The 23,963-nt window shown below is 54.0% G+C and overlaps 1 long non-coding RNA gene across 4 annotated transcripts; it reads left to right on the top strand.

Annotated features, from left to right (window-relative positions):
• Positions 1-98: 98 nt before the first annotated feature.
• Positions 99-23,028, top strand: LOC136564492 (uncharacterized). Of its 4 annotated transcripts, none has more exons than XR_010784719.1 (5): positions 99-231; positions 20,782-20,949; positions 21,513-21,671; positions 21,821-22,164; positions 22,381-23,028. It is a non-coding gene; the product is annotated as an uncharacterized lncRNA (long non-coding RNA). The 4 variants fall into 4 exon arrangements; XR_010784720.1 differs by adding an exon at positions 21,297-21,379 and having other exon boundaries at positions 21,821-23,028; XR_010784718.1 differs by having other exon boundaries at positions 21,821-23,028.
• The last annotated feature ends 935 nt before the right edge of the window (positions 23,029-23,963 follow it).

Raw genomic sequence — 23,963 nt, 5'->3', positions numbered from 1 at the left:
TGACCACTCCAACTCCACCACAGCCTTCAGGACTTCAGTTTCCTGTTCAGCATCAGGAAACAAAACCTGCTTTTTTGTCTGTCTCTACAAGTGAGGGCAGTGCCCTCTGAAGCAGGAGGACACCTCCATGTGGGCCACTGTCCTTGGATGAGGGAGGATGGGAGGAGAAGAGGGCCAAGGCATTCCTGGAGAAGTCCTGCAGGCTCCCAGCTTGCCATTTGTGCCATCCTGGTGAGTTCAAGGGTCCCTGACAGGTGTCTGACGTGGTGTGAGGTTTATGTGAGGTTTCTCCAGGGCCAGGCTATTCCATTTGCTTCTGCTGGTGCCCTTGGGATCCAGGCAGCCAGGCACCCTGGCAGCACGTGCTGTGTCCTGCTCTCAGGAGATTGGGAGGCTTTCCAGCAATCCCAGCTGCTGGGTGGGCAGCAGGAGCCAGCAGCATCCCACAGTCTGGGACTGCAGGAGGAGGCTGCAGGGAGGGAAAGGGTTGGGTTGGACTTGATGCTCTTCCAACCCAGTCATTCTGTGTATTCAGTCCAGGTGGGGTTGGGCTCTTTCTCCAGGCAGCACTGACAGAACTAGAGGGCACAGCTGCACCAAGGGAAATATAGGTCCTGTATATCCTAAATATAGGATATTAGGAAAAAGTTTTTAAAGAAAGGGTGATAAAGTTCTGGAATGGTCTGCCCAGGGAGGTGGTGGTGTTTAAAACAAGGTTGGATGTGGCACTGGGTGCCAGGGTTTTGTTGAGGTGTTGGGGCAGGGTTGGACTCCATGATCTTGAAGGTCTCTTCCAACCTGGTCATTCTGTGAATTCTGTGAGGGCTGAGGGCTGTTGTGTGCTGAGGGAGGAGCTGGAGGGATCCAGCTCAGGGTGTTTAAAGCTGTTCCTTCCTTGTTTCTCCTGCTCTGTGTCCGCAGGTCTTGATGCTCAGGGATGTGGGAAAGGGAAGATGCAGGGAGTGGGCTTGGAGCAGGGTTAACTTTCCACCTCTGCAGGCACTGCCAGCCAGGGCTGTTTAACTGCTGATCAAGGATGTGCCCAAAGGAAGCAGGCTGGGGACACAGTCACTTGCTGGAGCCCACAAACTGGGAGGAGCTGTGAAACACAGCCTGACCTCCACTCCAGCTCCAGCTGCTGCCTGGCCTCAGCCCTTGGCTCCTGTGTGCCTCTGGCAGGGCAGGGTGGGGACAGGCAGCAGAAGGGGGCCCTGATGTCCCTTTTCTCCCACAGCCTCGAGCGTTCCCCTGCCTCCTGCTGCCTGTAAAACACCCTGTGATTAATTACACCACTCTGTAGCTGCCGAAAATTTATTTAGAGTGTTGTGTTTGCTGCTGCTGCCACTTACACAATGGCAAATGTGCCGTGGCTGCTAATGGGTCACTGAAGGGGATCAGACCATTGGAGCTGCTCTGGGAGCAGGGCAGGCAGAGAGAACACTGCCAGGAAGGTGAGACAGATCTGTTCCAGTAGAATGGTGCTTGCAGGAAATTGCTTGCTTCTCTGATAGCATCCAACTACTTTAATAAATCATTTTTTCCACTAGTTTGTTTAGCTTAAGCTTTCTCCTCCCTGCATCCTAAAAATTAGACTAATAGGACGTTTTTTATCTCTGAGAGGTTTGGAAATTATTTTCCTTCAAGGATTTCACTCTCCTTGGAGTGCTCAGAAAAAGAGGGGCTGAGGGAGTTGTCAGCTGGAGAAAAGAGCCTCAGAAAGAGCCTCCCTAAAAATGCTACCAAAGGCATGCAGAAATCAGCCCAAGCTGAACCAGCTGATGGCCCTGCTGTTGAATTTTAATGTTTCTGTGGGGCTGGTTTGTGTGAACTGAAGCAGGCTGTGTTTATTCTATAGAACTCTGTGGGTATCTTGCACTGCATGTCACTCCCTCGGTGCACTGAGAGCAATTCAGCTCGAGGAACCATCACCGCCACCACTGTTATCTTTATTGCCAGTCCTGCCTGATAAGTCTGCTCCCTCCAGGATGGCTGAGCCCAGTGAGTAGCCCAGACCCGTGTCTGTGTGTTCAGGAGAAAGCAAAGCTCGTGCTCAGGAGCTGCTTGCTGAGATCCCAACAGCAGGAGCTTCAAACAACCCCAAGGGCTGCTTTAAAAACATGGAATTTGCAGAGCTCTGCACAAGCAGTCCCTGGGTTTTTCCAGCACATTGGGATTCAGGTGGTTCTCAGCTTGGAGGGGCAGAAATGTGCTGTAATTTTGTGGGTCCTGCTGTCCTTTCTGACATTACACTGCAAATTCGTGGCAAAACTCAGCATGGAGTCAGTGACTTGTGCTGGGCTTGGGCTTTCTGACCCAGGGTTGCTTTCTGAGCTGTGTCCCACGTGGGAGGTGTCTGGGGTTTGGTGTCCTGCAGGGCAGGGCAGAGCTGCACAGGGTGAAGCTGGGCTGGCAGCCTTGGTGCACAGATCCTTGTCCATGGTGGCAATGTCCCTGCATCTCAGATGGCTGTGGGAGCCAGGAGCCTTTGTCTCACCCATGCCAGCTTCTGGCTGCCTGCTGGCATGGCAAACAGCCATTCCCCTCCCTCCTGCTGAGCTGCTGGTGCCACTTGTCCTCTCCATTTCAGCTTGCTCAGGGACTGGGACTTTCTCCCAGCTCTGGGAACTGCTGGAGGGGGGATCACAGCTGGCTCCTCGTGGAGTCCCAACAGCTCCCAGGGCACCAGCAGCTCCCAGGTTTCTATCTGCTGTGTCTGGTGGCACTCCTGAGCTGTCCAGAACCACCCAGGTGCTGTGGATGCAGCCTTGGCTGGGAAAGGGAGGGCTCCTGGCTCCGAGCATCTGAGGAGAAACAGTTCCGGTGTTCACAACAAGTCAGTCATGGCTTCACCTGCTGTGTTGGCTCTTGCTGAGGGGTGGAAACACTTGGAGGAGGTCCCCCTTTGTCCCTCTCTCTGGGCAGAAGGGGCTTGGGGAGCCTGGCAGGGCTCTCTGGTGGTGTCCCCAAGCTCCTGGCCCTGGGATCTGTTGCCATCCTGGTGCTGCAGGGAGGGGCTGTCCCTGCCCAGCAGGGCTCTGGCAGCAGTGGGTGCTGGAGGGGCACAGGGCAGGCACTGCCAGGCTCTGAGCAGGCACTGGGGAAGGCAGAGAGCTCCTCCCAGCTCCCTTCTGAGGCCATGGGATGTGGGAGAGAAAGTGACTTTTAGAGAAATAAAGGAGACTTCCTTTTGGGTCAAGTGCTCTGGAAGGGAACGATTTTGAGATGAAAGGCTTTTTGCTCTGGTAATACAGACTCACATTGCCTAGAGGGAAGTCTGCCTTATGCCAGGCTGCTTTTCCCTCTGGGGGCATTGAGATTGCAATTGAAGATGAATTTTCAACATACAAAAGAGAAGAAGAAAGCTGAGAGAAGACTTTAAAACATATCAGGGGTTCTCGTGGTCTGTTTTAATTTGTCAGCTTGTCTCTCTCGCTTGTAACATCCCTGTTGGGGGCAGGGATTGTTCCTCCTCTTCCCTTTGTGACTTGCTCCTTCCCTCTGGCATCTTCATCAATCCCAGGCTCTGTTTTAATATTTTTCTTTTTTTTCTTTTTTTTTTTTTTCCTTTTTTGCACCCATGGCTGGTTGACAGAGCAGCAGGAGCTCCTGTGTGCTGCCCTGGGTGATCCCCGGGCTGGAAGAGATCAGAGAATCACAGAATGGTTGGGGTTGGAAGGATCCTTAAAGGCCATTTAGCTCCAACCCCCTGCTATAGGCAGGAATGTCAGCCACTGGACCACGGTCTTGGTTAGCAGGGGGTGAGGAGAGAGCAGCCCTCAGCCTTGGGAGCAGCCAGGTGAAACCCCCTGAAAGGCCTGGCATGGACCCTTTCACTGTCAGTTTATGATCTGAAGGGTCTCTTTTGAAAGCATGGTACATTTGGCTTTGGTAAGGCTATGGGAAGCCTCAGAGTGTTTAATTTCTCTGCTTTCTGCTGGTTTCTCCCCCCCTGCCCTGCAGGGATGAGGCACACGCTGGGCTCTGCTGCTGCTTAGTGTGAAGTGCTGTAAAACCCCAGCATTGATTTCTCAATCAAAGGTGTCTGTTTGCTCCTCGGTCTGTCCTTTAATGCCTGAAAATCCATTTTTCACTCCCCAACAGTTTGCTGTAAGGTTTTTAAATCAACTGTTGTGCTTCAGAGCTCTGGGAAGAGAATGGATTCAGTCGAGTTGGCTCACCAGTGAGTTTTGAACCAGACAGAAAACAGCCAGAGGCTGTCGGGGCTCTCCAGTCTCAGGTGAGACCTTTCCCTGTGCATCACTGTGGTTGGTACAGGCCAACATTGTTCTCCTTGTTCAGCTTTCTCTCTTTGGAAAGCTGTGGGTCTCCCTCCTGCCCCAACAGTGACCCTGGCTCAGCAGCTCTGTGCTCCCCAGGCTCTGGGGATTGTAGGCTGAAGTTTCAGGTTGTCCTGAAAACAGATGCCAGAAAAACCTCCAGACTTTTATATGATACTAAAAAGGAACAGCATGTTCCCACCTGTGCTTCCCATATTTTCTTGGCAGTCACAGCATTTGCTCACTGTTCCCAGAACTGTTCCCACAGCTCTCCAGGGGCTGCACAGCTGCCCCAAGCCCTGCTGAAATGCAGCTGCTTTTGGGGAGGAGCAGAGTGGCTTGGGGCAGCAGGGAATGCTGCTGGCCTGGGCTGTGCTGCTGCAGGAATTGCAGCTGGAGACTGAGCTGGGACAGCTGCAGCAGCTCCTGCCTTGGCCTCTGCCCCTCCAGCAGCTCTCCTGGATTACAGTAATGTAGTAAAGGTGTTTAACCCCATCTTCCCCCTTGCTACAGGAGGGAAAATGCCATGGAAAATCTTTTCCAAAGGTGGGAGTGGGATTGCTCTGCAGCCTGGGAGGTGCTGGTGGAGGCAGGAGGGAAGGGGAAGGCTGGTGAAATGCAGGTGATTCCTGGTGCTAATTGTATGCAGCAGATTTATCTGGAAGGAGCTGAAGGATGTGCATCAAGGATGTCTCAGCTATTCAAGTGAGAAATCAAATTAAACTTTGCATCAAACAGAGGAGCTGCTCTGTGCTGGGAGTTGTGTCGGATCCATTAAGGTTTTCCTGTGCCAGGGCCCCAGAGGTTGGTGGAGAGGAAAACCAGTGCAGGGGCTGTGTTTGCTGCTCACCTGGATGTGTTAATGATGTGGGCAGCAGGAAAGGGGATCAGTGCTTTAACCTTCAGGACAGCTGTGTGTGTGTGTGGGGAGGGGGACAGTGGCTGCACAGCAGTGCCTGTTCTGTGTGCCCAGCAGGCACTGGGGGATCCTCAGGGCTCAGCCCCAGGGAGCTGGAGCTCTGGAAAACACTTATCCCAGTTCTTATCCCAGTTCTCTTCTCCTGATCTCCCAGCAATAGGCTGGGACATAGAGCCCCTTGGGAACCCTGGGGTGTCTGGGAGGCAGCTGGGAGAAATCTGAAGAAAAGCAAAACCATCAGCACCACACAGAAGCGTGGCCCTGCCTTGCCTCTCATCAGGCACAGGTGCACATGTGCTGCAGGCAAGGGGCAGATCTGGGCAGCACATTGCTCCCTGCACAGGGACAGACTGCTCAGAGGCTGGGTGGAGCAGACTGGGCATGGCAGAGGTGGCAGCCCAGAGGAAGCTGCCAGCCTGGTGCCAGGGGAATCGTCTGCTGGGAATCCGTGCAGGATTTTGGCTGCAAAATTATTTCCCCACACAGCACCAGAGGCTCTGAGTGCTCCCAGGTAACCAAAGCTCATCCAGCTCTCACCATGGTGATGGTGGGATGCACCAAAGAGCTGTCAGGAGGAGGAGAGGAACACTGAGCTTCCTCAAGTGCTGAGTGCCAGAGGGTTCTCTGCCTCATGTACAAAGGCCCAGCTTGGCAGCTGCTCTCTGGTTTGGTCTCTCTTCATCCCTGGTGCTCTGCTTTGGAAGCTCTAGCTTGGTATTTTAAAGCCATTTGCAGCACTGCTGCTCTGCTGCCAGGAGTAAAATTGGTCTGACCTGGGATGTACAGACACATCCTGGTGCTGGAGCACAAAAACCCCCTGACAGGCAGGGCTGAAGCTCCTTGGGTGTCCTGCCTACTGCTGGGGCTGGATTAGGGCTCTCCAGCCAAGTAAATATCTTCCCTTCTTCCTTTTCTGTCATCTTACAAGGATTTTCAGGAATTTAAGATGCTAAACCCCAATTAGGCAGCACTTATTAATTTCCGAGCTGTAATTTATTTACAGAGTGCTGCCGTTTGCAGCAGCGAGCGCCGGTAATTGCTGCAGTTTGCTTTCCAGGCTGGGAGCTGAGAGCCTTGAGAAGCCTCAGTGTGGCAGCCAGGGCTGGCTCTGGGTGCACCCTGCCTCCCAGAGATGTTGGATTTTGGCCTTTTCTGACCCAGAGATGGGGCAACTTAGAGGTGTTTTAAAAACTTTTATTCCATTTTCAGTCTCATGAGAAGGGTGGGACAATACAGATGTTAGAATTCACACCATCACAATCAGAAGCCAACTATCTCCTAATTACAAAACATTATAGGTGTTTCTTGGCCTATCAGCTTTAGCCACGCCATGCTGTAGATGCCTTAAAGCTAATCATCTAAAATTACCCCTTGTGGGTCCCACTACAATACAATTTTCACAGTTCTATTTCTCTAAAGTATCCAGTCTTATTAGCTGGGCCATCCTTTGAAACTTGTTTCTAGTTCCATTTCTCTCTCAGCAATGTCTGTCCTATTCCATGGCATTTCTAAGTCAGCATTTCTTATCTCAAAGTTTGCATACAGATGCACACTGCATGAGCCTTCTGTCAGGCTTTGCGAATTCTCTACAAATTCATTTCCCACATTTCTCCCTCTCTCTTGAATGGAAAAAACTTTTTTGATGGGATACAAGGAGCTGAGGAAGGAGCTGATTCTCACCCAGACAGCCCAGCTTTTGCTGAAGGCGGTCCTGTCCTGGGGCATGGGGACAGGCCAGGGGCAGCAGTGCCATCCTCTCCTCTTGGCAATGCCTTTGCTGTCTCAGTGGTTCCCTTTCATTTGTCCTGGAAGGATATGGGTGTCCTCATCCTGCTCCAGAGCTCCTGCAAGGCTGGACCAAGCACCTGACTGTGGGTGTGAGGGCAGAGCTGAGGGAAATCAGTGAGGCCAAAGCAGTGAGACCCCACACGCTTGTGCTTGAGGCCACCAGCAGCAGGGATGGATCTGTGCAGCGTGATGGCTCCAGGCTGTGCCCTCCCCTTCTCTCCCTGGCACAGCCTGCTGCTCAGAGCTGCAGAGGTGCTGAATCCGAGCTCTGCTGACGTGTGACCAATTCCTCTAGGGCTGGCTGAGCTGTTTTCCTGGGGCACTGGCTCCTCCAGGATGAGCTGGAGGATTTTTCATCCAATTTTGTCTCCATTTTGTCTCCGCTGCGGCTGGGTTGAGAGAGGGGAGCAGCCCCCTGTGGTTTGGGGGTGGAGAAGCTCTCCCTGCTCCAGCCACTGGGTTGTCTTGCCATCTACACCAGCAACACCTTCAGGAGTCTCCCTGATGGCTCTTTAGGGAAATAAGCTGGAGGTTCATCAAAGTGCCAAACCACTGCCTTCACCTTGTTGTGCTTCCCAAGGACCCCTGGAAAGTGGGGGAACAGAGCTGCTCCCCTTCCCCTCCCAAGGGATGGGATCTGCTGGGGCTGAGTGTGTTTGTGTAGGACTGTGAGGTCCTGGTTTTGGTTTGGCACCAGAGGCACTGCCAAAACTCCAGTGTTTCCTGCAGCCTTTGACAAATGACTGCAAAATATTCTGGTTTTATCTTGTAGCAGCCTCCTGAGAGGCTCCTCCTCAGCCCTGCTGAGCTTGCCAAGGAAGCAGTTGTACTGAGCCACCATCTCCAGTTGATCCATAGTTCCTGTTTGTGGGCACAGGAAGTGTTCCAGGCTCCCAGGAGGAGGTAGGGATGGGAGCCTGGATGGATTGGCCATCTGGAATGCTGCTGGGCCATTTGGTACGGAGGATCTTGGAGGAAGAGCCTCTGGTGCTGCAGTGAGCTCTGTGCTGTTGGGATAATTTCTGGGAGCTTGTGCAGGCAAGTACTGGCTTCTGAAATGCCTGAAAACAGTGAGTTTGGACCACTGCCTGCTGCTGGGATGATCCTCTTTAATATCCCTGTCCAAGTATCCATGGAGAAATGTGACCTCCTTCTTCCTAGGCTGAGCATACCAGGATGCTGCCAGAGGGTTCCTGGGTTTGTTTCTTGATCCTCACCTCTTCCTCAAGCACTTGGTGATGCCCCATGATGTGTGAGGAGGGGCTGCAGGGAGCCTCTCTTCTCTTTCCATGGCTGACCTGCAGAGCAGGAATCTGGCCCTGGAGCATCCCCTGCCCTTTGTAGGGCTTGAGTTCAGCAGTCCCCAAACTTAAAATGCAAATTAAATGGAAATTTGAAGGGCAAAGGGGCTGCTGACTCCTTCACTGCTGGGCTCTGCTCCTGCAGAAGTGTTCCTTGTGTTCCCCTTCCCCGGCTGGCCTGGGCGAGGCCCTGGCAGGATAAAGGAAGGCAATTTCCTCAGCTCCTGCTGAGATTTTACGTGTTTCTGTTAAGGCAGAGAAGAGGAAGGAGCACCCCAAGCGTCCTGGAGCTGTGGCACTGTGGAATTGTGCAGCACTCAGCCAGACTGAATGATCATTTACACCGCTCTTTCCCAGCTAACAGAATAAATAACACAGCTGGTGAGCAGCAGCAGAGAACCTCTTGGTGTGACAGCTCCAAGGGAAGCCAGACCCTTTTCCTCCAGCCCTGTGCTGTGACCCAGGGCAGTTCCCAGCCAGCCCAGCTGGGTGTTTGTCACCAGCAGCGGGGTGGAAGGGAACAGCCAGTGCCCTGACACGGCTCTGAGCTGCTTGTGGAAGGAACGTCTATTTCAAGGAGTCAGAGCCTTTCTAACCTACCTTCCTTTGAAAGGAAAAAAGCCCACCTAAATATATCCTCCCAGAATTAGAGCTTTTAGCCTGCCTGCCTCCTGCAGCCCATTGTCCGGAGCACCAAGAGCTGTTTCCCTGGAAATGGCAGTGCAGGCTAATTGCTGTTTGAAGCCTTTCCTCCCACGGAGCAGAGCTCAGCCTGGAATGCCATTCCCTTCCCTGACAGCTCTCTGGCAGAACAGGCTTCCCAACCTATTTCTCCCTGGTTTTCTCCCTGGACAAGCAAGATTTCATCAGAAATGTTTCCCTGCAGAAGCCACCCGAGGGTGTGTGAGCAAAGAGGGAGCTGCTGGGGACACACCTGGGGACTGACAGCTCCAGGGGAGCTCAGGGGACCCTCAGCAGTGGGATGAACCTGGAGCCTTCCCTACAGGTGAGTCAAGGCAAAAAAGAAATGTGAATAGGAGGAAAAGCACATCTGATGTATGTGGTTTTTTCACTTAAGCTCATGAAGAAGAGCAGGCTGTCAGAAGGCAGGACAGGCATTGCAGTGACAGCTTCTTATTTAATATAATTGCTACACCTCAGAAGAAAAAGAAAAACAAAAAGCCTTCTCATGAGCTAAGATGATTTTTCCCTCAAGAAATCCTCGAGGTGGGGTGTTAGCATTGAACTCTGCAGAGGAGAGCCCTGCTCCCAGTGAGCCCCTGGGGCTGGGAAGGCACTGGGTGGGAAGGGAGGATGCTGGGGAGGAACGTGGCCCAGCAGTGCCCTCTTTGGGCACAGCACTGCAGGGTGTGCGCCTACATCTCTCCTTCATCGCCTGGGACACAGCAGGACTTTGCTCCTTGTGCAGCACGGCCGGGCTGGAGATGCTCACACACAGCAGGAGTTTGCTGCTTTGGCATACCTGGGCCTGCTCACTTCCCCAAATCTTGCTGCTCTTGGTTTCCTTGTGGTGTTCCTGCTCATGACAGGAGGGTTGGAAGCAGATGATCCTTAAGGTCCGTTCCCAGCCAATCCATCCTGTGTTTCTGTGAGCTCCTGGCAGCTGTTTGTGTCTCCCTGAAATGCTCCTTCCTCTGAACTCCTTCCACTCATGCTTGTGCCCCTTCCCTGCTGCTGTGCTTGGCCTGTTCTGCTCCCTCAGGTGTCCCCAGCTCAGCCATCCTCTCCCACAGCTCTGCTGGCCAGCACAGCTGGTTCCCAAGCTGGGAAGCTTCCCCTGGAGCAGAACCTCCCCTGTCACACTCTGCCCACGTGCCCTGTGGCTGTGGGGGCTCTGTGTTTGTCCCCCTTCCCCAGAGCAGTGGGAAGGGCGCATGCTGTGCAGGGAAGGAGGAGCTGGGAGGTGGCACCAGGGTCCCTGTGACTCAGGGATTGCCATGAGCTGTGCACAGGCTTTTCCAGTGGTCCTGGGGAGGAGCTGCATCCTCTCTGCCTTCCCAGGAGGGCTCAGAGCAGGCTGCTGCACACCTTCCCTCCCCTCTGAAGGGTGGGGAGAATTTACTGAGGTTATTCACGTGGCTTTTGTAGTGTTTAGTCTGACAAGAAGACTGCTTGGCTGTTTGGCTGTTGTTTGCTCCTGTTTGTGCTCCACAAGCATCACTGAGGCTCTTGCTGCCCTCCACAACCCCTTTGCCAAACTGCTGCAGGGACAGAGTGAGCTTTGCCCTGGCAGAAAGGAGCCCCTGGCACTGGGTCCTTTCCCTCAGTTCCTCTTGGCTGTGCCCAGCACAAGTGGTGTTTGTTGGCCGGGCTCCCTCCCTGCACTGCTGCCTGCCTCGTGCTTGTCCCTGAGAGGAACCAGCAGCACGTGATGGTTTGGAGACAAATCGGGCTCCCAGGTGTCAGGGCAGAGGTGAAGGATCTGGAAATCTGAGCTTCACCTGCCTGCAACTCATTCTGGGCTTTGCTGGAGCGAGCTGTGGTGCCCAATTCCCTTTGCCATGGAACAGAGAGGTGGGAACAAACCTTGGCAAATCAGCTCTGCTCTTCTGGGGAAGCAGCACAGGCTGGGAAAACGCTGGGCATGGCTCACCAGCTGCACCCACGGGGCTGGCAGTGGGAGCTGGGGCTGGCTGAGCCGGGCTGCAGGGCTGGGAGGTGCCATGGCTGTCCTGGAGCTGTCCCTGTCCCCCATGTCCTTGGGTGAGCGAGGGGCTGGCAGGTTCAAACCCCAGCTCTGGCACTGCTGAGTGCTTGAGCAGCTGCCAGCTCCGAGCTGCCAGGGGCTGATCTGTCACCAGTGACTGTGGCCAGCCCTGGGGACAGGGTGGCTCGTGGTCCCTTGGGGAGGGGGCAGCCTGTCCTTGCTCCCTGCCCCACAGCAGTGCCCAGCCTGCTCACCCTGCTCACTTGGTGTGCTTGTGGAGGGTGAAGTCACAGATATTTCTGGGCAGAGATAGGATCTCCGGCCAGCTCTCCTTTAATAAGATCCCGGGCACTGGAGGTGCCCCATTCCCTTATCTCCCCTCTGCAGATGTACAGGGCCCCCCTCTCCCTCCAGACTGGGAGGAAGCAGCTGAATCACTGCCACAGTCCCTTCTCTACCCCTAAATAAAAGGGGAGGTTGGATGGATGGCAAAGGAAGGCATGAACACAGCACTGCCCCAGTTTTCTGTGGCTCCCAGGGCTTCCTGGAAGCTGCCTGCTGGAAAGGGAATGTCCCTAACCAGGGAAGTGAGAGCCAGAGCATGTCTCCTGGCCAGAGTGGCCACCGTGAGCCAAAAATGTGGAAAAAATAGGTAGAAAAAGGGAATGGGCATCACTTCATCTATTACAGAGCCTGGAAAATGCAGAAGTTGGGAAGGGAAGGGAACAATGGGATGGGAAACTTCAGTGGAATCACTCGCAGTGAGGAGGAGGAATTGATTTTTAGCATATGAAAAATGAAAGGGGGAAAGAAAAAAGCTCTCAGCAATGCTGTTGAACTTGGAAAAGCTGAGTGTGTGGTGTTCTCTGTGGAGAAGGGATGATGCCTTCAGCTCATTTGACAGTGACCCTGTGGGAATCTGTCCCCATTCCTGCCATGGCCCAGGGCAGCAGAGTTTGGGAGTGTGGGGGGCTCAGGGCAGGCAGGGCCCCCAGCTCCTGCCCGGGGCTGGAGAGGAGCAAGGAGTGAGGAGCAGCTCTCTGGATGAGCCCTGAGCCCTGCTCTGGGGCTGGGCTCCTGGGAAGAGCTCGATGGAGGTTTAGTGTGAGGTTATGCAATGATTGACCTGACAGGAGCGGGTGTGACTGAGCCAGCTCAGCTCCCAGCTGGGTCAGGCTGTGGTGCTGATACCATCAGGGCTTAGAAATGGAGTTTTCTTTGATCAGAAAGTCTTTAACGTGGCACCTTGCTGTGGAAATTGGTCTGGGAGAAGCTCTGTGCTTCCCCAGGCCCATCCCCACTCCCCAGGCCAGGCTGAGCTGTTGGAACAACTTGCAGGGCCATTTGGGGTCTGTCCACTGGTGTCAGGCAGTGCCACCAGAGGAGCCCCTTGTGCCCAGGTCCCTCGGTGCAGACCTACCCCTCCCTGCTGTTGGAATTCCCTGTTGCCATGGTGACTCCTCAGGTGTGATGCTCTGGGTGCTGTCTCCCTGCCAGGTCCTGCATGCCCAGCAGAGCTGTGTGTGCACCTCAGGGTGTCCACATGCTTGTCCCAGCCTGCAGAGGTGCTCCATAATCCCCTTGGAGCATGACTGGGATCTCTCCTGAGCTGGGGAAGGGTTTACTTGGAAGGTCTGATCAGAAGGTTCAGGAGAGGCCAGCAGGGCTCACCCCACTGTGAGAGCTCCTCAGCTAAACTCAGCCCTGAGTCACTCGTGAGTCAGCAATTCGGGGGCAGGGAATCTTAATTTCTCTTTTCTTCCCCTTTTTTCTTTCCCCTTTTTAACAATGATGCCTACCCAAGGTAGGCTCCAGATTGGATGGAATTTGTTCCTAACCCAGCACGTTGCCTGCCTGCAGTCCTCTCCCCTGGAGCGTCCCTGAGCCACCCCAGGAGAGTGAGCTCCATCCTGTGATGCCTGCCATGGCCAGGGCCTGTCTGCAGCTCAGCAGCCTCCCTGCCCATCATTAGTGGCCCAAGATGTGGAAAGCTCTGCCTGGCCAGCGAGGGCTCATGCTGGCAAAGCTCTGTCCCAGGCTGTGGGCAAGCAGAGCATCCCTGGAGCTGCTTGGAAACACAGTGAGGGAAGATCCACCCAGATGCTCTTATCCCAGCATGGTGCACCAGTACTGCAGCACTGCCAGCAGCAGCAGAATGCTCTGAGAAAACCACGTGAGGGTTAAAACAAGGAACACCAGGAGATGCAGATGTGCTGAGCCTCCAGACCAGTCTGAGTCAGAGCCTGAGACAAGAGATGCAGGACTACAGGGGGCTCTTCAAAATGCAGTTTATCGTATCCAAGATGTTACAGCAGTCCAGGGTCATGGGTGACAGAGCTACAGCTGTCAGCCACAGCTACAGGCAAGCCTGAAGACATTTTAATTTTGGTTACAATGCATTATATACTTTTCTTCACTGTGCATCTTAATGCATAACAACCAATCAGTACCTTTACTATTACCTACAGCCTATCATAACTACTATCATTACCACATTATGGTCATTACTAATCACATGAGTTAGTATGGTACAGTTTAAACTTAAAGTTGTTTTTCAGTTTTCTTGCAGTGCAATATTCTTAGACCTTTTTTCTACTTGCCACATCGACACATCTTGTTTGCCTGGGGTAGCTTTCTGCTTGGTAAAAACATCTTTTTGTTTGTGGTCAGCTTATCCTTTGCTTTAAGTCATAAAATCTCTTTCCAACTCGACATAAGCCTGGCTTTCTTAGCTGTCCAGTAAGGCTGGCTGAGCAATCCTCAATTTACACATATCAAATATATATCAAAACTTGCTTCCATCTCTGTTTTGTTCTCAGGTTCTACATTCAGAGATCTTTCTGCCAAGCATACATATCTGTGAGACTTTCCTGTCAAACTTTCATCCTTTCCAACCAGTCTGTCCCTGTGCCACGTGTGCCACCAGCCAGCCCTTCCCAGAGGAGCTGCCTGGGGGCTGAGATGGAGCAGAGCTCTGTGCTGAACACCCTTTCCCAGGCTGGAGCAGCCTGGCCAGGCAGCTTCTCACAGTCCCCAGAAGTAAATCCTGGGAGCAGAGTCCCCACTGTCGGCTGTATTAATTTGTGTGAGATCCCACTGAGTGTGTTTTGCATAATTTGTTTCCCAGAATGAAGTGTTTTACAAGTGCAGCGTTTAATCACCTTGCAAAAAGGGGACGAAAAACCATCCCGGTGCCTGGGGCTGGGAAGTGGCTGGAGAGGAATCTGGAGGAGGGACCATGAGCTCACCCCAGCGTGTGAGCTGGGCTGCAGAGCCCAGAGGAGCGGGTGTGTGCTGGCAGAGAGCCTGGGGCTGGACAGGAGAGCTGGAAACACCAGACATGGAGATACCTGCAAGGAGCCAAGCCCCAGCATCCTGCCCAGGGGCTGGATCTGCTCCCCAGCCTGCCGTGCCTGCCCTGACTGGAGGAGGAGGAGATGTGGGTGCTGTGCACCCCAAGCCTCTGCAAGCCAGCCCCATTGCAGCTCCTGACACACAGCTCTTCCCAGGGGCCTTGGCACTCCTCCACCTCTGTTCTGGGTAGAGACACCCCAAAAGTTGGCAACTCAAGTATCTTCCCAGCTGAGTGTGTGCGTTTCTGGCAACAAGGGCAATCCAAGCAAGGCTGACAACACCTGAGCCAGGAAACTACTTCTGGTTCCTGCACAGAACCTGGACCTTCTTCGAGGCAGAGGTACCTCTATTTTGGTTAAGGATTGCTGGCCAGCGTCCTTCTTTTTGGCCCTGGGGATAAATCAGGATAAATCACTGGCTTGGTGGACCATGTAGGGCACAGTGAGCAATGGGTGCTCCTGCTCTGCTCTGGGGATGGCAGTGGGTGTTGGCCTGAGGGCCTGATGCTCTTACTGTCATTTTTTTTTATTCACAGCAGGTGAAGGATGAAAAATCAAAATAATGGCCAAGAATCCAGTATCCACTTGCCTTCTCTTGCCCATGGCAGAGCAATAAATCCAGTTAAGGCATTGCAGCGGGCGAGCACAAGGTTACCCAGCCCAGAGCCGAGGCTGATGCTGCCCAGCAGCCTCAAGGTGCGCTCTCCTCCTGTCCCCACCTGCCTTTGATGCGCTGCTGGTGGCGATCGCCTCAGCCGGGCTGGCAGAGCAGCAGGAGCCTGCCCGTGACTAATGAGCTGTTTGTGCTGCTGCCCGGGCCCGGTGGGGCTCTGAGAGCCGTGCTGATAAACCGAGTGCCCACTCCTGCTGCGGGCATGGCCCCCGTGCCCTCCTATCCAAAGGAGCTCTGCTGCGAGCGCTGCTCCTCCTCTTCCATGGCCAAACAGCTGGCTGAGGGCCCCGGTCCTGCTGAGGGCTGGTCCTGCTGAGGGCTGGTCCTGCTGAGGGCCCCGGTCCTGCTGAGGGCCCCGGTGCTGCTGAGGGCTGGTCCTGCTGGCCAATACCACAAGCAAGCCTTCGCCTTAAGTCATGAAAACAACTAAATTACAAAAGGCTATCACACCACATCCATTTTCCAGCTAGCGTGGCAGAGCTTGGAAAATGCAAAAGGCTTAAGTCCTTTAACTCAGAGGTTCGGATCCTCTCCCTAGCTTAAATCATCTCCCATGACTAACTACCCTCTCTTAATCAACCTTAATCAACCTTATCATAGGCCTCTCCTATGCCCTCCCAGTCTTAATTGCAGGAGGCTGAGGGCCAGTCCTGCTGAGGGCTGATCCTGCCAAGGGCCGGTCCTGCTGAGGGCCCTGGTCCTGCTGAGGGCCCTGGTCCTGCTGAGGGCCCTGGTCCTGCTGAGGGCTCTGGTCCTGCTGAGGGCTCTGGTCCTGCTGAGGGCTCTGGTCCTGCTGAGGGCTGATCCTGCCACGGGCCAGTCCTGTTGAGGGCCCTGGTCCTGCTGAGGGCTGATCCTGCTGAGGGCTGATCCTGCCAAGGGCCGGTCCTGCTGAGGGCCCTGGTCCTGCTGAGGGCCCTGGTCCTGCTGAGGGCTGGTCTTGCTGCTCGGCAGTGTAAGGTGGGGATGACAGAGTGTGGGTGGTCCTGAGCATGGCCATAGGCTCCAGGAGCCTTCTCGCCACCCCTGTGCTGTGGACATGACAGCCTGGTCAGAGTGGGAAAATGAGCTAAGTTTTCCCAGAATCGGCCTGGAAGAATTTAGGGAGTTGGAGATAAACAATGATGTCCAATTATTAAAAACAACCTGCAGTTGTTGTTTTTCTAATGTCTGTTTTCTTGTTATTGTTTATAAATGAGCATCTTGTTAATTAGCCCATCAGGTGTGAAATGCATTGATTAAATGACCAATCAAGTCCACCTGTATTGGACCAGTGTAATAAAAGAAGTGGTTCAAAGTAAAGACTTGTGCTTATGCTACTCAGCCTTCTGATTGTCTTTTTGTCATTTCTTACTAAACAGTGACCCTGGTGTGGCTGTCAGCTTCACGGAGAGGCTCTGAGCTTTGAGCTTGGGCTCTGGGAGATGCTGCAGGAGCAGCACCATCCCTTAGGGAGACACATACCCCTCCCTTGGCTGTGAGAAGAGAATGAGCAGCAGGGAAGGATGGATTTTGTTGGTGCTGCTGAACAGGAAAGGGAAGGAGCCTTGGGAGCAGGACCTCCTGTCCCTCAGCCACGTGTGGGGTGATGCCATCCTGGCAGGAGATCTGCAGGGCTGGGTTGGAGCAGCACAAACAGTGCAGAGTGGATGGGTGCCTGCCTCTGCCCCGTTATTTATTGTGCCATAAATCCGAGGCAAGGAGCAGCAGTGAGCGCTGTGAAGGGTTTCACACATGTCACATGTGTTTGTGTAATGGAGCAGATGCTCCTCTGAGCCCAGGGGCTCTGTGAGCAGCGGCTGCTGATGGATGGGGCAGCATTCAGCTGCCTGTGCAGCAACATGGACCTGCTTCCACATGAGCCGGGACAGCAGGGACCCTCCAGGAGCAGTGTCCCACCTGTGAGGGCACCTTCTGTGAGGGTGCTTTGTGGCTGATGCCATCCCAGAGAGGCAGGGACCACTGAGGGGTTTTCTTGAGGAGCTGCTGTTGATTTTGTGTGTGTGCTCATCTGACAGCCCCTGAGCCCCTCGGATGGTCCTGGCCATGTGTGACAGCAGAGCTGTCACCAGTGCTGACAGGAGAGGTTCCTGCATGGAGCTGTTCCTGTAGGACGTGCAGCCAGCTGGGGGAGGCTGGGGTGGCACCTCTGCAGGGGGACAGGCCAGCACACAAACCCCCAGGATGTGCAGGGATGAGTCTGATGTGTGTGGCCCACTCGTGGGTGAGAGGCTGAGCAGGCACTGACAAGCTGGACATCAAACCTGGGTCAGCCAGGAGACATAAATCCTGGTATTTGGGATTAGTGCAGGTAATTTGTTTTAAAGACAGACAAATCCCTTTCCTGGAGGTGCCTGCCTGTCACGGGAGACGTTCCTTGTCTCCAGAGGAGTTACTCCAGCTGAACAGCTTCTGCTCTTTCAAGGGCAATGGACTCTGGAGTTGCTAATCACTGGGCTGGGGGATTTTTTCCCCTAACACTTGTTGGTGATTGCTTCCTCCTCCTCCCTTTTGTGTTTCTGCAACACCCCAGGCTTGGGAAGAACCATCTGCTGATTTGATTAATGGCCCTCTTCTGAAAAAGCAACGGAGACAAATGTCCTCCTGAACATGGCAGAGAGAAATGGAGAAACAGGCTGGCTAATTTTCAGCCATTATTTTGGAACCCAAACTCCTTCCCAGTATCAATTTAGCTATTATTTCGAAAACTAATTAATTTTCACTCAGGCAGCTCCAAGAGACCTCAGTTTAGATAATTAAGAGCCCATAGATTATGAAAATTCCTGCTTTTGGATCCCACTGCACTGCTTGCCTTCAACAACACTCCCACCATCGTCCTGCTTACCAACTCCTTTCATCAATCCCTCTCTTTTTTTTTTGACAATTAAGAGTAAATAATTAGCTATGATGGATTTTGCTGCTTTCTTGCAGCTCCATTCCCTTTGTTTTTTTGGTTTTTTTAGTCCTTAAATGTTCTTCAACCAGGCAAATTTTGAGGTGGTTTTGCAGCTAATTACAGCCAAGCAGAGCAAATTGCTGCTGCTGCCTGGAAGAGCTGGGGAAAGGTTGGATTTGGCTTACAGAAAAGTTGGGAGATAAGGTATGAGAAAGTAGATCCTAGAAAGTTAGCGATGGGATATTTTTTCTCTCTTTTTCAGTGTTGCATGATGTAACCTGAATTTAAAACATGAATTGCTGGGCTGGTGCTGGGCTGACCTCCCCTGCTGGCCTCTTGCTGTCACAGCTCTGATCCTCTGGGACACCCAGTCCCTGGGAGATTTATCTCACCTTTCCAGAGTCAGAGTGATCTATTTCCCAGGCATTTCCCGGGAAGCGAGCCACAGGGAGAGGGCTTTGGGTGTGGGAAGGGCAGAGAGGTGCTGGTGCAGCGAGGCTGTGGGGTGGGGATGCTTCTCCCACACCGGCCGGGGTTTATCTCTCCAGACCGCGGGTTTAACAAGGCCCTGCCTAGGGAGGATCTCTAACAATTTCATTTCCAGCGAGCTGTGAATTAGGAGACAGCCTGCACAACAATGCGGAGCAGGAACAGGCTCGTCAGCTAATTACTGTCCCCGTGTCCCCGCAGTGCCACCGCTGCTGCCCCCGACTGCTGCCTGTCCTGGCCGCATTCCGCTGCTGGCTCAGGCACAGCTCTTGCCTGGCTCTCAGCGGCAGCTCCTGCTCTCTCTGCCTCCCCCACCTCCCGCAAGTTTATTAATGAAAACCTTATCTGTCTGCGCAGATAATGCCGGGAATAATTAGTACTCAGTGAGCTCTGTCGGGCTCCTCGGCTCTGCCACCCCCTGCCCTCACCTCCTTCCTATTTGCAGTTTCCCAGGTGCTTGGTTAGTGATGGGGATGTTTTGGTTTGGGTTTTTTGTTGGTTTTTTTTTTTGGTGGGGGAAGGAGGGGTTTAGATCTTCCTCACTCTGTGCAGTTTTCAGTCTTCTTGGCTGCATCCACAATCCCCATTTAAAATCTGTGACAGTGGGATTGGTGTCTGTGCTCTCCGCCCAGTGCACCCTGAAGCAAAAGCAGCCCCGTGGCGGCTTGATCCTTAAAGTCCTTTCCAGCCCATCCCATGATTCTGTGGAAACCATCTGAGTTTTCCTTGCTCAGGGCACACCTGGTGCATGTGGGGAGCTGCAGCCAGGGATTCTGGAAGGGCTCAGCCCCCAGAGACCCGGAGGGCTCACAGCTGCCCCCGGGTCCCATCCCTGCAGGGGAGCAAGGGACAGCCCCACCTCTGCATCAGGGACCTGTCCCAGCTCTGCTCCAGCTTTTTTTTTTTTTTTATTATTGTGTTTATATTCGTTGTTTCTTGGCTCAAATCTTTCAGCCTGATAAAGGATGACAGCGCTTCTTGAGTGCCTGGGATGGCATAAATAATTCTGGTGCTGAGAGCGAGATTTACAGTGATATAAATGTCAGGAGTGAGCCCACTTTGTATTAATGGCCTTATTAGTTATGTTGCTGTAAAATACTGATACTCCAGTTGTTAAGCAGCCATGGCTTTGCTCTGCAGCATTAATTCAATAAATTGGGCCTTTTTTGATATAAATCTTAGAGTCTGCTGTGCCCCATTAGAAAATCCTTCATGACGTGTGGGAGATCTTGAAATGGCTTTGGCTGAGGCACACCTGGGAATAAAAAAAGCTGCTTGGTGTGCAAGTGTGAGGTGAAGACACTGAATCCTGTGCTTGGGTCACAGCTCAGCATCTCCTGTGGGCTGGGGATGTGGCACAGGCTGTCACACAAACACCTCAGGGGCAGCCCCTGGAGGTCTGGGGGTTTCCAGCTACCAGCTCCGTGTCCAGCTGTGTCCCCAGAGGCCAGGGCTGGGTGTCACCTGTCACCCAAAGCTTGACTTGGCTGCAACCCCCAGCTCTGGCTCACCCAGGCACCGAGAGCAGGTCCCTGGAGGAGAGAGGAAAGGAGAGGAAGGGCTGGGAGGGTGGCACTGGAGGGAGGAGACGCCCCTAGCACTGCTCTCATCGCTCTTTGTGCCCTCCCTGCCGTGTCCCTGTCACCGCCTCTGCTCCGCTCGCTGCTGTCACCTCCTGCGTTAATCCGGAGGTGAGCTGGCAGCCGGGACACCTCTCCTCGCCTGACCCCAGTCCCGGGCTGTCCCTCCCTCCTCCCTGCCCCGGCCGGGCTGCCAGCCTCCTCCGTGGGACAGGTGCCACTGCTGTCCCCATCTGTCCCTTCTCTGGAGCCGCCGCTCCTGCCAAGGCTCTTTTGTAACTCTGCAAACTTTCCACCAGCGAGAGGCGCAAGGAGGGGGGAAAGCACCACGATAATTGAAAATAAATGATGCATTCTATGAAAGAAATGTTCTGGTGCAGCCAGCTTGCTGCAGACGGGGTAGTTATTTATTTATTTATTTATTTATTTATTTATTTATTTATTTAGTTGGTTAGTTAGTTAGTTAGTTAGTTAGTTAGTTAGTTAGTTAGTTAGTTAGTTAGTTAGTTAGTTAGTTAGTTATTCTTCCTAGAGGTCAGAGGTGCCTGGGAAAAGGGGGTTTGGTAGGAAAGGAATGGCACTCCCAGGCTGGTGGGGATTGGATTTCCAGTTGTGGTTTGGGCTGTGGCCTGCAGTGGTGGCCTCTGGGAGTGGGATGTGAGCCTCAGGTGGGAGTCCAGAGCAGGAAAAGCATGGTTCTGAGCCGTGCAGAGCTGCCTGGGCACAGTGCCCACATCAGGATGAGGCAATGGCAATCCTTTCTCCTCCTGCCACTGCTTGCATGTGAGCATTTCCCAGCTCTGACACAGTGTTCCTGTATTTCATGTCCATCCTCAGGCCATGGCCATGCCTCTGCTGAGCCTCCTGCCCCTGCAGCAGCTCTGACCCACCAGAAGCTTTCTCCAACCCACTGGTGGGAATTTGGGGTGGCCCTCAGTGACCAGAACTCTGCTGCTGCCCTGCCCAGGGTTAACACAGGTGAAGCAAACAGCCCCTCTGCCCCAGGTGAGTTTGCTTTGAAATGCTCCTCTGGTGAGGATTGACTCTTGACAAAGCTGTTTGTTATGGGAAGAGGCTGCATTTTCCTGGGAGATGTTGGACTTAACCAGGAACATGAAACTTTCTCCTGCCTTGGATCCTGCACATCACTGCTGACCATTTCGTAGTTCTCATGCCTTGGTAAGACTTATCCTGGATTATTATTTAGCTGCTAATTAATCTGGAGAGCGATGTAAAGGCTTTGAACTGCTGTTTGAAGATTTGAGTGGATGGTTTTTGCTCTTGTCAAGGAAGGAGGGATTTGGAGGTGAGATCCCAGCTCTGAATGACATTAAGTTGCTCTGCCCTGACAGGTGGGAACAGCTCCTGACTCCCTCCTGCCAGCACCTGTAGGGGCCCTGCAAGACAAATCCCCTTGGGAATCAGGAGCACAAAGGTGCTTGAGGAGGGATGGCAGCCAGGGTGACACTGCCTGGGGATGGGACACTCCCTGTCCAAGAGTCAGTCACCAACAGGAGCCTCCGGGAGAGGTCTGGAGTTACCAGCCCAGCCCATTTCTTCTCCCACAGGCATTTTCCCTGCTATCTCTTGGTGCTGAAGGACAGCTCAGACGTCTCCTTAATCACTGCTGATGACGGAGCTGTGGCACTCAGGTCCGGCTGGCTGCTGCTTTCCCAGCCAGGGATGTGTTGCCAATGCTGCTCCCTGAAAACTCCAGCTGAAAACAGGTAAAAATTGTGTCCCCCTCGGAGTTGTAGCCTGTGGAAGATGCTCCTACTCTGTTCTAGCCTCTCATTCCTGCCCATGGTGCACACGGTGAGTTGTGCCCTTGCAAACCTGCATCTTTTTACATTTTTCTTTTCTCTGTGCTTGTCAGGATCAAGGGCAGCTCCATGGTGGGCTGATCTGCTGCTGCATTGATCTGGCAAAGGCTGGGGGTGAAAACCCCACAGCCTCCAGACGAGGCCATAGAGCTTTTAGGATGCAGTTTTCCTGAATCTGTCCATCACAAAGCAAACAAACACCCCCAACCTGGAGGCAGCTGGCTCGGGTGAGCATCGATCGCTGGCTGCTGGGTGAGACCCACCAGAACCCCACCGGTGTCAGGAGGCAGCTCCAGCCCTCCCAGCTTCCAATCACAGGGCTGGGAAGGAAAGCCAGCCTGCTCAGGAATCAATCGTTTGACATCTGCTGTCAGCCTTCTGACACCCAGCCCCGCCGGTGAGGACCCCAGCAGGAAGCCTGGTGGATCTCAGCTTGTTTTGGTCTTAATCTGACCTGGTTTTGTGATAATGTCATCATCCATCACTGCCCGGGCTTGTGGGGAGGGGAGGTTAAACTCCTCCCTCACACTCCACTGCTCCCCTGCCACTGCTTTATCTCTGCAGAAGCTGCATTCGAGTGCAATTCACTTTGTTATTAATTTCTTTTACACAGAGGCTTTTCAAGTGCCCGGCAGCGGGGCTGGTGTCAGGAGAGGCTGCACAGCCTGGCAGCTGCAGTGCTGGAGTGGTTTGAACAGCCAGCTCCTCCAAGGGCAGCAGGCAGAGAGCTGAGAGCCTGCTGGGGCAGCCCTCCTGCCTGCATGGTGAAACTGCCCCGTGGAGATGGCTCTGGACTGCAGCAATTCTTCCTCAGCAGCTGCGGGGCTGGACCAGGATGGGATTGCATCACCCTGGCACCCATGGAGATCTGCTGCCCCAGGGACAGTCCAGCTCAGTGGCAGGGGCACATCAGGGCTGGGTGGCCGTGGCCCGTGGGTGTCCCTTCAGCAGGTGACGTGTCTCAGTGAGCCCAGTGCTGGAGAAGTGGCTGCAGGGCTGCTCTGGCCCTTTCCCAGCTGCACGGATCCCCTGCCTGCCATCCCCAGGGAATCCACCCACACAGGGCTGCACTCCCAGCTGCAGAAAAGCTGCTGGAGGACCAGCAGCCTGTGTCCCCCTGTCCCCCCTGTCAGCCCACCCTGCCATGGCTTGTGCTGCTCTGGGGACTGGTGTGCTGGGACCCTTCCCGTGGGTTTGATGTACGTTTAATCTGGTAGTGAAACTATGTTGCAAAATGTAATAAATCAGACGTTTAATCAAATCCAGCCAGCCAGCACTGATGGAAACTTGGTGGCGGAAGAAAATATTGCATTTGTGTTTGTTTATCTCCCCCTGTGCTCCTGGGGCCATGTCCTGAGTCTGGTGGAGAGCTCCCCGTGCTTGGTGGCACCGGGGGGCACAGCCTGGATGTGGGGCCACTGCAGTGGGGTCACTGCCAGCCACTGGCTCCCAGCCCACCAGCTCCCAGCAGTGGGATCTTCCTCCTGCCACTGCCCTCCACAGCCCCTTTCTCTTCAGAACAGGGTCTCACAGGGTACCCCCATTCCAGGAGCTGGTGTGGGGCTCAAGCCCTCCATCCCACGTTTCCTATCACCCCTGATGGCACCAGGATCCGGTCTTAGGGTATCTCCCCGTCTTGTCTGCCTAAATCTTGGGCATCACATGGGAAGGTTGAGCATCTCCCCTGGGTGGGAACAGCCCTGCCCAGGGTGGGAGTGAGGATAAAACCACCAGGTTTCTCTGGCTCTGAATTGGGTACAAAACATCCCAATATGCAGCCAGTTGACGCGGCTGGGGATGAGGAAAGACTCCGCATTTTCCCTGTGCATCACAGCCCTGGGAACGCAGCGGATCCCGGAGCTGCGGAGCCAGCTGCTCCCGGCGCCGCGGCTCCGCTGCCGCCTCTCTCCAGATGGCTTTTCTTAATGAAGCCTCTCCCAGAAATAGCTGCGCACTCGCTCTGCAAATAGCTCCTCTCCTGGGCAGGGGAGGCAGCGCGCTCGGAGCAGCGTCCTCTGTGTCCCTTCCACCCTCCGGCGTGCCTGACTCTGACTGCAATTCCCCTGCGGCCCCTCTGCCTCCGGGGAAACGGGGATGTGCTGGACCCTGCCTTTGAGGAGCGGGCAGGCTGCTCGCTGAGCCTCGGGCATCCCACAGCACCCAGGGACGGATGGCTGGTGGCCTCCAGGGCAGGGC

Source organism: Molothrus aeneus, chromosome 18, assembly GCF_037042795.1.
Source record: "Molothrus aeneus isolate 106 chromosome 18, BPBGC_Maene_1.0, whole genome shotgun sequence".
NCBI classification, from domain to species: domain Eukaryota; kingdom Metazoa; phylum Chordata; class Aves; order Passeriformes; family Icteridae; genus Molothrus; species Molothrus aeneus.
The sequence above is the reverse complement of the archived record's forward strand: the minus strand, read 5'-3'. Positions and strand labels throughout refer to the sequence as shown.